Raw genomic sequence first — 10,777 nt, 5'->3', positions numbered from 1 at the left:
CAAAACCTCTAACACATTCTGATAAAATCCTTGTTCAAATTTTTGAAACTAGTTTTATTGTATCTTCTGCTGGTGGTTATGCTTTATTTCATTATTTATTATTTCTTCCATTATTATTATTATTCCATGGTAAAAAACAGAAATAATCTGGCACATTTTTTCCTTATCACCACCTAATCAATAATCTGTCTGAGTAAGTGTCCAATTCTCTTCTTTCTTGTGACAATGAATAAACTGTTCCAGCTCTGATCACTGTCATCACTGTCATCCCATTGCTCATCGATTTGCTTGAGTGGGCACCAGTAACGTCTCTCATTGAGAGACTTATTGTTACTGTTTTTGGCATATCCAGTACGCACGGGTAGCTTGCCAGGCTCTGCAGCACGGGATCAATACTCTCGGTAGCTTGCCGGGCTCTCCGAAAGGGGCGGAGGAATCGAACTCTGGTCAGCCATGTGAAAGGCAAACGCCCGATCGCTGTGCTATCGCTCCAGTCCCTCCAGCTCTGATAGAAAAAAAAAAGGATAGTAGGCAGGACAAATTTAGGAATATGGTAGCACTGTCATTCCATTGTTTATTGATTTGCTTGAGCGGGCACCAGTAACATCTCCATTGTGAGACTTGTTTTTACTGTTTTTGGCATATGAATACGCCACAGAGAGCTTGCCAGGCTCTGCCATACAGGCAGGATGCTCTCTTTTTAAAAAAAAAAATTTTATTGAATCACCGTGAGATAGTTACAAGCTTTCATGTTTGTGAGATTGTAACCCAAACAGGCAGGATACTCTCAGTAGCTTGCTGGGCTCTCTGAGAGGGATGGAGGAATCGAACCTGGGCCGGCCCTCTGCAAGGCAAATGCCCTACCCACTGTGCTATCACTTCAGCCAATAGGAAAATGGTGCCATGCAAAAAATAAATTATTAATTGTGACTTAAATGATGCCCAATTGCCCAGATGATAGTTTCTGCTCCATAACATTGATGACTAGACAGCAGGAAAGAATCATCTCAGCATCTTATCCCTCTTCTACTGTTCCACCTACATTAAACTCAGTGCACAATGCTCACCCAGCTTTTTTTTAAAAAAAAGTATACAAAAGACAAAGCTTCTATCTTTCTCTGGGTTCTGTTTTAGGATACCTTTTCCATAATCTGGGAGATTCTCTGCCTTCTTTCTGCTTGTTTTCAACAACTTTTTCCCCATAATTCTGCTACTTGTTCGCCAGCCCCTTGCTTTCGATTTTGCCTGCTTGAAGCAAAACCTGAGCAACTGGGCCCAGGATAACAGTCCATACCAGAGACCCACCGCTGCTGGGGTATCTCTTTCCTCCCCGGCATCATCAATATGTCTATCTTAGCTGTTTTAGTTTTTCATCATAAAATCGTAGTTTCCTTTTAGACAAAAAAATCTGTTTTACTCCTTGACATCACACTCTTGTCTAGCTACTGCTCTGTCTCTTTGCTCAATTTACAAGAAAAAAAACGATAATTAATCTTCACTGAAAGAACTTGTTGCAAACATTTTGTTTCTTTATCAGACCTTCTAAATTGTCCTAGTCAGACTTTGCACTGGCCCAAAATAAATTAAGAGATGGACTAAAATTTAAACATGAGCAAACTCTTCAGGTCAGGGACTGTTGAGTACGTAAGGCCCCTTTAGCTTGTCCGTCAGCACAAGGGTTAAGGAAGATGGCTGCAGGCTGACTTCATCAGACAGCTCTGTTTCTTTGGGCAGATGCCATGATGAAAGCTTCAGAAGACCTTTATCCAGAAGGGAGCTATGGGCCATCTCAGAATCAACCAGTTTACATAGTCTTTTCAAGGAAACAGGTTTTCTTGTTTCCCTATGTAAATCGCTTCCTTTGAACATGCAGATAAGATTGTTTTCTGACACCCATCTGCCTCCTTCCACTCTGTTAGCTCACGGTGAATAAGGTATCTCTTGTTTATTTCCTTTGTTGTTGTTTTGTTTTGGAGTGACACCCCAAAGTGCTGAAGTGCTCTAGGCTTGCTCTTGGCTCTGCACTCAAGGGTCACTCTTGGCAGGCTCGGGAGACCATATGGTAGGGCAATGAGCTTGGTTTGGCAGCGTGTACCAAGTACCCTAGCATGATCCTATTACTTTGGCCTCCTAACATCTCAGTTTGCCTCTTGATGGATTGGTCTTATGAGGTGGCAGTGAAAGCAGATCAGACCCAGAGTGCGCCGCTATTTCATCTTACCCAGCTCCTTCTCAATATCTCAAACAGTTGCCATGGTTTTGTCTTTGCTAAGTTTTTCTTAGGTATCTATCAAGACAAAGTTCCTTCTATAAATGCTCATCTATTCACTTTATTACTCTGCCCCTCTTTCCTTCTTGTCTCAAGATGTTGCAGAAGTTCCAGACATAGTTTTCTACCTACAAACGCCCTTCGTTCAGTACTCTGGCCTCAGGCACTCCTGCATCTGCAAAGCTTCCCAATGCAGCGGTGGGCGGTAGAGTGGCCTGGAGGGGCAGCGGGATGGAGGTGGCTGTTGCAGTGGTCCCCAGGGGATGGTCTCTGTCCAGAGCATCTGGCGGTGTCTTGGTCACGCCCCTTGTCACTCTCAGCATCTCAGATTGCTGGATCCACATGTGCTTGCAGGACGGCGGGTCTGTGCAGGTGACCGGGGGCAGAGAGCCAGAGTATCGGGGAAATGAACTCCTCTGAGCTGATGCCCACAGCACGGGACAGAAGATTGTCACCAGCCTGACTGCCCCGCAAGGAGTGACTCAAACAGGTGTTCATGGACTGGAGTTCCCAGGGCCGCCTGAGCCCGATGCGTGTCCACTAGCCTGTGTGGACATCACTGACAGCCCTATGACCAAGCACACGGATCTTCACTGGGCATGTTCCAGACCCTCGTCACCCTCAGAGCTGACCAACACGCTGGCACCGAGGAAGTGGCACTTGGCTGACTACAACCTGCAGCCTCAACTAAAGAGAATAAAAACCAAACCAACAAAAGAAACCTTCCCGATGCATTTCTTTCTTCTGACCTTTCTAATTCCAAACTTTTTACCAATCAGTGTCTTGGTTTACACCTAGGTACACAGCTAACCATTCTAGCATTAGCCTCCCTACACTGTATCATCATCATCCTGTTGCTCATCAACTTACTCGAGTGGGCACCAGTAACGTCTCCATTGTGAGACTTGTTGTTACTGGTTTTGGCATATCGGATACGCCATGGGTAGCTTGCCAGGCTCTGCCGTGTGGGTGGGATACTCTGGGTAGCTTGCCCGTCTCTCTGAGAGGGATGGAGGAACAAACCTGGGTTGGCCACGTGCAGGGCAAACGCCCTACCTGCTGTGCTATCGCTCTAGTCCTTCTAGTCCTCCCTCCACAGAGCTCTCAAGCCCTTGTCTCCAACCCCCCAGGCTTGTAGTAGTACACTGCTGGTGACTGATACCCTCCCTCTTCCAGCTGGCAGAGTCTGATGGAGGCATCAGCAGAGTTGGTGACGCTGACAGTCTCTCAGCAGTCTGGTGCTAGCCGCTCTGGCAGGACACGAGCACCAGCCTTCCCCAGGAAGCATGAGCGTGCCGTGCACACGGGCCCAGGGATTCATACCCAGGGTGTGAAAGCAAGAGGCACAAATATCCTCAGCCCTCAGCAAGTGTGGTCTTAGACGCAAGAAGAATTACGTGAGTGAGAACAAGCCTCCCCTGCTTGTCGGCAGGACCTTCCCAGACAATAGGTCCCCATCCTGACCATCAAACAGCCTCTTCCTCCTCCCCTCTCCCAGCGCCCCCCACTCCACACTCCACTCCGTGAACTCCTGCCGCACCTCCACGTTTATTTTCCTTATTCAAGTCTCCATATTTTATCTCCAGATGAATCATCTCCCTGTCTTAATCTTTTGAAACTCCTAAAAATTTGTTTTCCACTCATAAATTATTTCTAAAATGTGATTAAACCATACCCTAGCTTAAAAATCTCTGTTGGATTTTATTTGAAATTTACTCTTACCTAAAAGTGTCTGTGAGGTTTGACCTGTGACTTTATCTCCAACATTTCCTCCCTTAATTTACTATTTCGGCCGGTAGGACTGACTTTTAGATACTTATGTCCATACTGTTCAGTGTTACCTCACTAGCTGTTTCTTCTACTCAGACAGCACTTTTGTGGCTTTATAGGCCTTATTTATTTCCTCTTGAATTGCTTTCCCCGTAATGAAAGAAGCCACTCCATCATTATTACATATTTTACTTCGTTCTCTGTATAGCACCGAAGAGAATACTAGCACCACTAAGATATAAACCTCAAGAGAGAAAAAGTCATGCCTAGACCTCCACAATATTTTCTAGCGTGATGTTTAGTACTCACTCTATATTATAGTCATGATAATATGAATCAGGTCTAAAACTCTCCAGATGAAGAGAATACAACGGGGTGTCAGTATATAAAGAATGTGTGGCCCTGCCACAAAGAAGAAGAGCAAAAACATTTCCTAGCAAAATAAAGTAGTAGATATATTTATTAAATCCAAGCAGTAAACAGAAAATAATGTGGTCGGTAGTTTTAATATTAGCATAAATCTATAAAATCTTTGGAATTGTTAGTGAATGTTGCTCTAATATTTCTACAATGCTAGGAGTTTGTGTTCCCAGTACATTAGGGGAAAACTAAAGTCATCATTTTGGCCACAAGTCTGCTGCCAAGAGGAGATTATTGAAATGAGAATTTTTATTTGTTTGGAATGACATGATTACTTGTTAGTAGGTAAGTATTGCATATGGAATCCTGAATAAATTAAATGAAATATAAAACTTTACAAACAAGCGCAAATGAATTTTCTGGATTTTCTTAAATCTACATTTAAAACTCGGATTTAGTGCTCGAATCAGGACTGGCCCTGTTCTGCCCAGTACTTAGGCAGGGCAGTCCCACCCACAAACTCCCCCGCAACACACACCGTGTAATCCCATCAATGGCCAACATGAAGATGCAGAATATAAAACCAAGCCCCCAGAAGTCTAGTTATAGCTTAGTTCTCCCTCTCGGAGAACCTGGCAAGCTACTGAGTTTTTTGCCCACATGGGAGAGCCTGGCAAGCTCCCCACGGCGTATTCATATGCTAAAACCAGTAACAATGATGGGTCTCTTTCTCCTGACCCTGAAAGAGCCTCTAACATGACACCATTGGGAAGGACGAGTAAAGAGAGGCTTCTAAAATCTCAGGGCTAGGAAGAATAGAGATGTTACTGGGCCTGCTCGAGCAAATCAATCATTAATGGGATAATAGTGATAGAGATAGTGACATTTAGAACAACAGTGTAAATTAAACATTATTGTATTTAGAATGCTTAAAGAGAGTTTTGGAAAGAATAGGCCTAGCAAATAAGCTTAGATGCACAGTTGAAATGTGCAAGAGACTAATTCCTCTCACACTTCTCTTTGAAGGGTATACATGTAAGTAAGTGTATAATTAAATAATTAAAATGTAGATTTTAAGCAGTTTTTTTCTCAGCAACATAGATGGGGAGACATTATAAATGACATAGATCAGAAGGATAAAAATTTGAATAAATAGAAAATGATCACATTTTCTATTTAGGAGATACATAGAAATAAAGTCAGGGGGGAATAAAATAAAATTTAATGCATGAACTGAAACGTCAGAGCTGGAGTTCCTGGAGCTGGAGGTGAAGGGGCCACAGGGGGGAGGGGTACACAGGCTGGAGGGAAGTGCACCCGCCTCGTGTGGCCATGCACTGGGGAGCACAGCTGCCTTGCTCAGGGGCCACTCCTGGCGGGCTTGGGGGAATATGTGTGGTGCTGGGGTCTAACTCGGGTCAGCCATGTGTGACACCAGAGCTCTACCCACTGCATTATTGCTCCGGCCCCCTTATTATATTGATAAGTTCACCTTAGGACCTTGCTCAGAAAGAATATTTATGCAAAATATCAGACACTGGGGCGAGTCCTGTTTTAGTTGTCTACATAACTTGCCTACTCTACTCTTAATAAAATATTTGAACAATTAGAGGAACCACCGAGGTGTGCCATGGTTAGGGAGCTGGTTTGTCTTGCACACTGCACAAAGGGGCTGATTCCTGCGGCCCTCCACGAGTGCTTCATGAGTGAAGGAAGAGCCAGAAGTGAGCTCTGAGCAGAGCTGGGTAAGGGTCTCTTCCCAAAAAAGTGGTATCTGAAAAACATTAATCTTACATTTCCCTATGGAGAAGAGTTTAGGGGATGAGAAAATGAAGTGAAGGGAGTTGGCAGGCACATTTTAGTTTTTTTCTTGAAACTTTTTTTTCTAGAGAGATGTGAGAGGAGAGAGAGGGAGAAGTGCATGTTCAAGAGAGAACATGGGCTTCTCCAGAGTAGGAAACGGAGAGACAAGCAGGGAAGATGTGTGTTCAAGAGAGAACATGAGTTTGAAGAGCAAGCAACATTTTTATATTTAAATGTTTTATTTTAAATGTTTTTTTCCCAATGTTGTTTCTTGAGATTATATTTTTAGGTCTCTATATTTTTTAGGTCTCTATATTGCCTTCAAATATATTTGTAGTTAAGAAGAAAACTCTTGTAATATTTAACATTGTGAATTTTTTTAAAGAAATGCTTCAAAAATAATATCCCAAACATAATTATCGTAAGATTAAATGCAGCTCTTGAGGGATCAGCATTACTAAAATAAAATGAAAATCAAGATGAACTTTGTCATATTAAAAAAGCTGATGGGTTAATTATAGCTCCCAAATACACAACACCATGAAGGAAAACTAGAAATTTTTGTTTCGTGTTGAGTCCACACCCAACTACACTGAGGAACCACTCCTGCAGAGCTCTATGGAAAATGAGGAATTACTGCTAAATAACTATTCAGTCAAAAAGAAAATCAAAGTATATTTTAAATGAATAAAATGAAGACAAACAACTATCGGAACCTATGAGACACATCTGGGGCAGTGTTTGGGGGAATTGCATAGTGATACAGGATTGCATCAGGGAAAGGACAGACCAGCGACCTCACCTCACAGCTTAATAAAGAACACAAATGAATTCCAAAGTGAGTGGGTTGAAGGAAACGTCAAAATCAGAGTAGAATCCAATGACATGGGGATCAAGAACACGACTCAAAGGGACAATTAAACCAGATTTATAAAGAAAAATAAGATTGTCAAAATCTTTTAATCACCAAGAAAATGAGAGGGAGGACCAGAAAAAGTCAAGTCAGAAATGAAAGGCAAGTAATTGCAGCAGATGTCACAGACACACAGAAGCGGAGGATCAATGAATTAGATCTTGGTTTCTCCACAGCACGTGGCTGTGTCAGGCCGGTTAAGGCAACGGAACCAGGAGTAAAGCACACGCTAACTTCACATACCGCACATGGCTCCCTTGCCTACTTCAGAGACTCATGGGGGTGTTTCTGAGTCTAATCATTCCTTCATGATTCATTCTAGCCTGTCTCTGCTCTTCCCTCCACAGTGACATTCAGAATAAATATATCAGAAAATACTTCTGTTTAGGGGCTGGAGCGATAGCACAGCGGGGAGGGCATTTGCCTTGCACGTGGCCAATCTGAGTTCGATTCCCAGCATCCCATATGGTCACCCAAGCACTGCCAGGAGTAATTCCTGAGTGCATGAGCCAGGAGTAACCCCTGAGCATCGCTGGGTGTGACCCAAAAAGAAAAAAAAAAAGAAAGAAAGAAAAAAAAGAAGAAAATACTTCTGTTTAAAACTGACAGGCTTTTCAGAACCTGGAAAAAACCCGAGTGCCCTAGAACAGATGACTGGTTGAAGAAACTTTGGTACATCTATACAATGGAATACTATGCAGCTGTTAGGAAAAATGAGGTCATGAAGTTTGCATATAAGTGGATCAGCCTGGAAAGTATCATGCTAAGTGAAATGAGTCAGAGAGAGACAGACATAGAAAGATTGCACTCATCTGTGGAATAGAGAATAATAGACTAGGAGACTAACACCCAAGAATAGTAGAAATAAGTACCAGGAGGCTGTCTCCGTGGCTCGGAGGTTGATCTCTCATTCTGGGCAACTCAGAGAAGGGAACACCAAGTAAAATGTGGTCGGAGGTCATGTGGGGGAAGGGTGATGCTCGCCGAATGTAGACTAGAGACTGAACACAATGGCCACGCAACACCTTTATTGCAGACCACAACACCGAATAGGAGAGAGAACAAAAGGGAATACCCTGCCACAGTGGTAGGGTGGGGTGGGGGGAAACGGGACTGGGGGGTGGGAGGGATGCTGGGTTTACTGGTGGTGGAGAATGGGCACTGGTGAAGGGATGGGTTCCCAAACTTTGTATGGGGGAAACATGAGCACAAAAATGTATAAATCTGTAATTTTGTACCCTCATGGTGATTCACTAATTAAAAATAAATAAATTAAAAAAAAATAAAGCATGACTACCAAGAAGCCAGGGAGCTAGTAGAGTGGTTAAGGCCTTACCTTGCATGCACTGGACCCCATTTCAAGCACTTTCGTGGCATATGATCTCCCAAACATTGCCAGAGATAATCCCCGAGCACAGAGCCAAGAAAAGTCCCTGAACACTGTGAAACATGGTCCTTCACACCTCCCACCGCACACAATAAAATAAAATAGGAATCTAACAATATGACTGAGGGTTATAAGTTTTATTTAAGGGAAAGTAAGGTGATTTGCTTCATACTTTTAATTTTATTCTTGAATTCATACTAAATAATTATTTGTATTTGCTCATCATAAACACTACATTTACACATATGTGTCTTGAGAAATTATAATGAGGTGGTGTATATAAATAGTAAAAATATTTACTCATTAATATAGTAATAGTTTATATTATATTTGCATATGTGTTATTTTGGGTTCGGTAAATAAGTTGAATAAATGATTTTTGTTGGTCAAAACAAAAAAAATTAAAAAAAAACTGACAGGCTTTCTTCCCTTGGGCTAAAATAAAAACTTATTGCTCTGATCTAAATTAGGGACAATTTGCGAGAGAGTAGAAATAGCCAGCAGCTATTTCTTTCTTCATGCATGTGGTTAGAATACAAAACAATCATAAAATAAAGAATGAACCGTCCCCATTTGTTTGAACTCTAAGTTTCAAAGTAAAATAATTTTAAGCTGAAAACTCTGAGGCTCCCAGTGGGAGGTGGGTGGGCTAAGGCTCCACCATGCCAAGGAGTCAACTTCCCCACTTCACTAATATCTTCGCAGAGATGCAAACGGAGAATTTCAGGTACCTTGGTACCCAGGCTGAGAAATGTGGTGTCTTCTTGGCGTGAGGGTGGGCAGCCATACCTTCAGCTGCCACCTCTCCGTACTTCCAGGAACCCATATAGCCATGTCCACCTCCCATATCCACTGCCCTCTCAACTCATTGACCAGAGTCTATCCCAAAGTCTCCGGTCCCACCATGTGACACCACCTAATTCCTCAATACCGAAATTCCAGCCGGAGCACACCAAAGTAGATGGGAAAGTATCAAAAAAGCCATCGAAACTCAACAACAAAAGCTAGCACAGAAGGCTGGACTATCAACAAATAGCTTAGTAAATTTTTATTTTTATTTATTTATTTATTTTTTTTTATTGAATCACCAAGTGGAGGGCTACAAAGTTCTCAGGATTATGTCAGTTATACAATATTCAAACACCCCTCCCTTCACCAGTGCCCATCTTCCATCCCCAACCCCCCCAGTCTATCTGCCGCCCCCTCCCACCTCCCTAGTCCCCACCCTTATACGTGATAAGTTTCACTTCATTTGCGCTTATCTCGATTACATTCCATGTTTCAACACACAACTCACTACCGTTGCTGGGGTTTCCCCCCAAAAAGAAAAAGACAGTCCTATTGCCAATGAGGCATTTGATAATTCTCCATTACTAAGAATATAGAGATATTAAGTCCTGCTGTTTGTTACATAACTTTCCTTTTTCCCCCTTGCCCCGCGCCACCGAGTTCACGCCTGTTTAGTAATCGCCACGCTGTCTGACAAAGGGAAAAAAAAACCGAAGAGGATGGTTATTTCCCGTCATCAGCCGGCGTGGGGCTCTGGCTTAGTTGATAGTCTAGTAGAGTGTCTGGAAGCAGTTTCTGGAACCAAAGCTCTTGCGCTGATATCGGCTCCGGCTCGAGATACCACCAGCGTCCCGCTGGTCCATGTACCTAATTTTTCCCCTTATTTCCCATTCCCACGCCACCAGGTCTGTTTGCTTAATGGACATCACACTATGTTTGACACCACGCCACGTTTCTTCCCGAGAAAGAAGGATATTTCTTCTCAGCCAGCGTGGGGATATAGCTTAGTTCAGTCTAGAGAGATGGCTACCATTTTGATTGCCTTCAATATTTCAACAAAATACTTACTATTCTTGTTAGGGTCACCCACAAAAGTCCGACCCATTAAGAAGGAACCATTACATACTGCTGATACTAAGATGACATTAGGTCGCGCGGCCGCGGCAGCGGCAGCGGCCGCGCGGTTTTGGGTTTCTGTCTAAAGTCCAGGGAAAAAGTTGAAGGAGAGAGAGAGAGAGATTTCCGCACGGGGGACCTGGCAGAAACTCTCAAGTCACATACTGCAGGTTGCTGGTGGGCTGCCGGTGTCCCAAGCAGCTCCATCCTCTTCGTCAGTCATTCTGGGGGTGCGGGCGCGGAGAAATGGCTTAGTAAATTTTTAGATGATAATTTAATAGCCGTATGATCCAACATAGCAAATTTTACATAAAATTGATTTTTTAATAATTATTGATTTTATTATTGGAACTTTGTTATATAATCACTT

Source organism: Sorex araneus, chromosome 2 (genome assembly GCF_027595985.1).
Source record: "Sorex araneus isolate mSorAra2 chromosome 2, mSorAra2.pri, whole genome shotgun sequence".
Lineage (NCBI taxonomy): Eukaryota > Metazoa > Chordata > Mammalia > Eulipotyphla > Soricidae > Sorex > Sorex araneus.
This window is presented reverse-complemented; position numbering follows the sequence as displayed.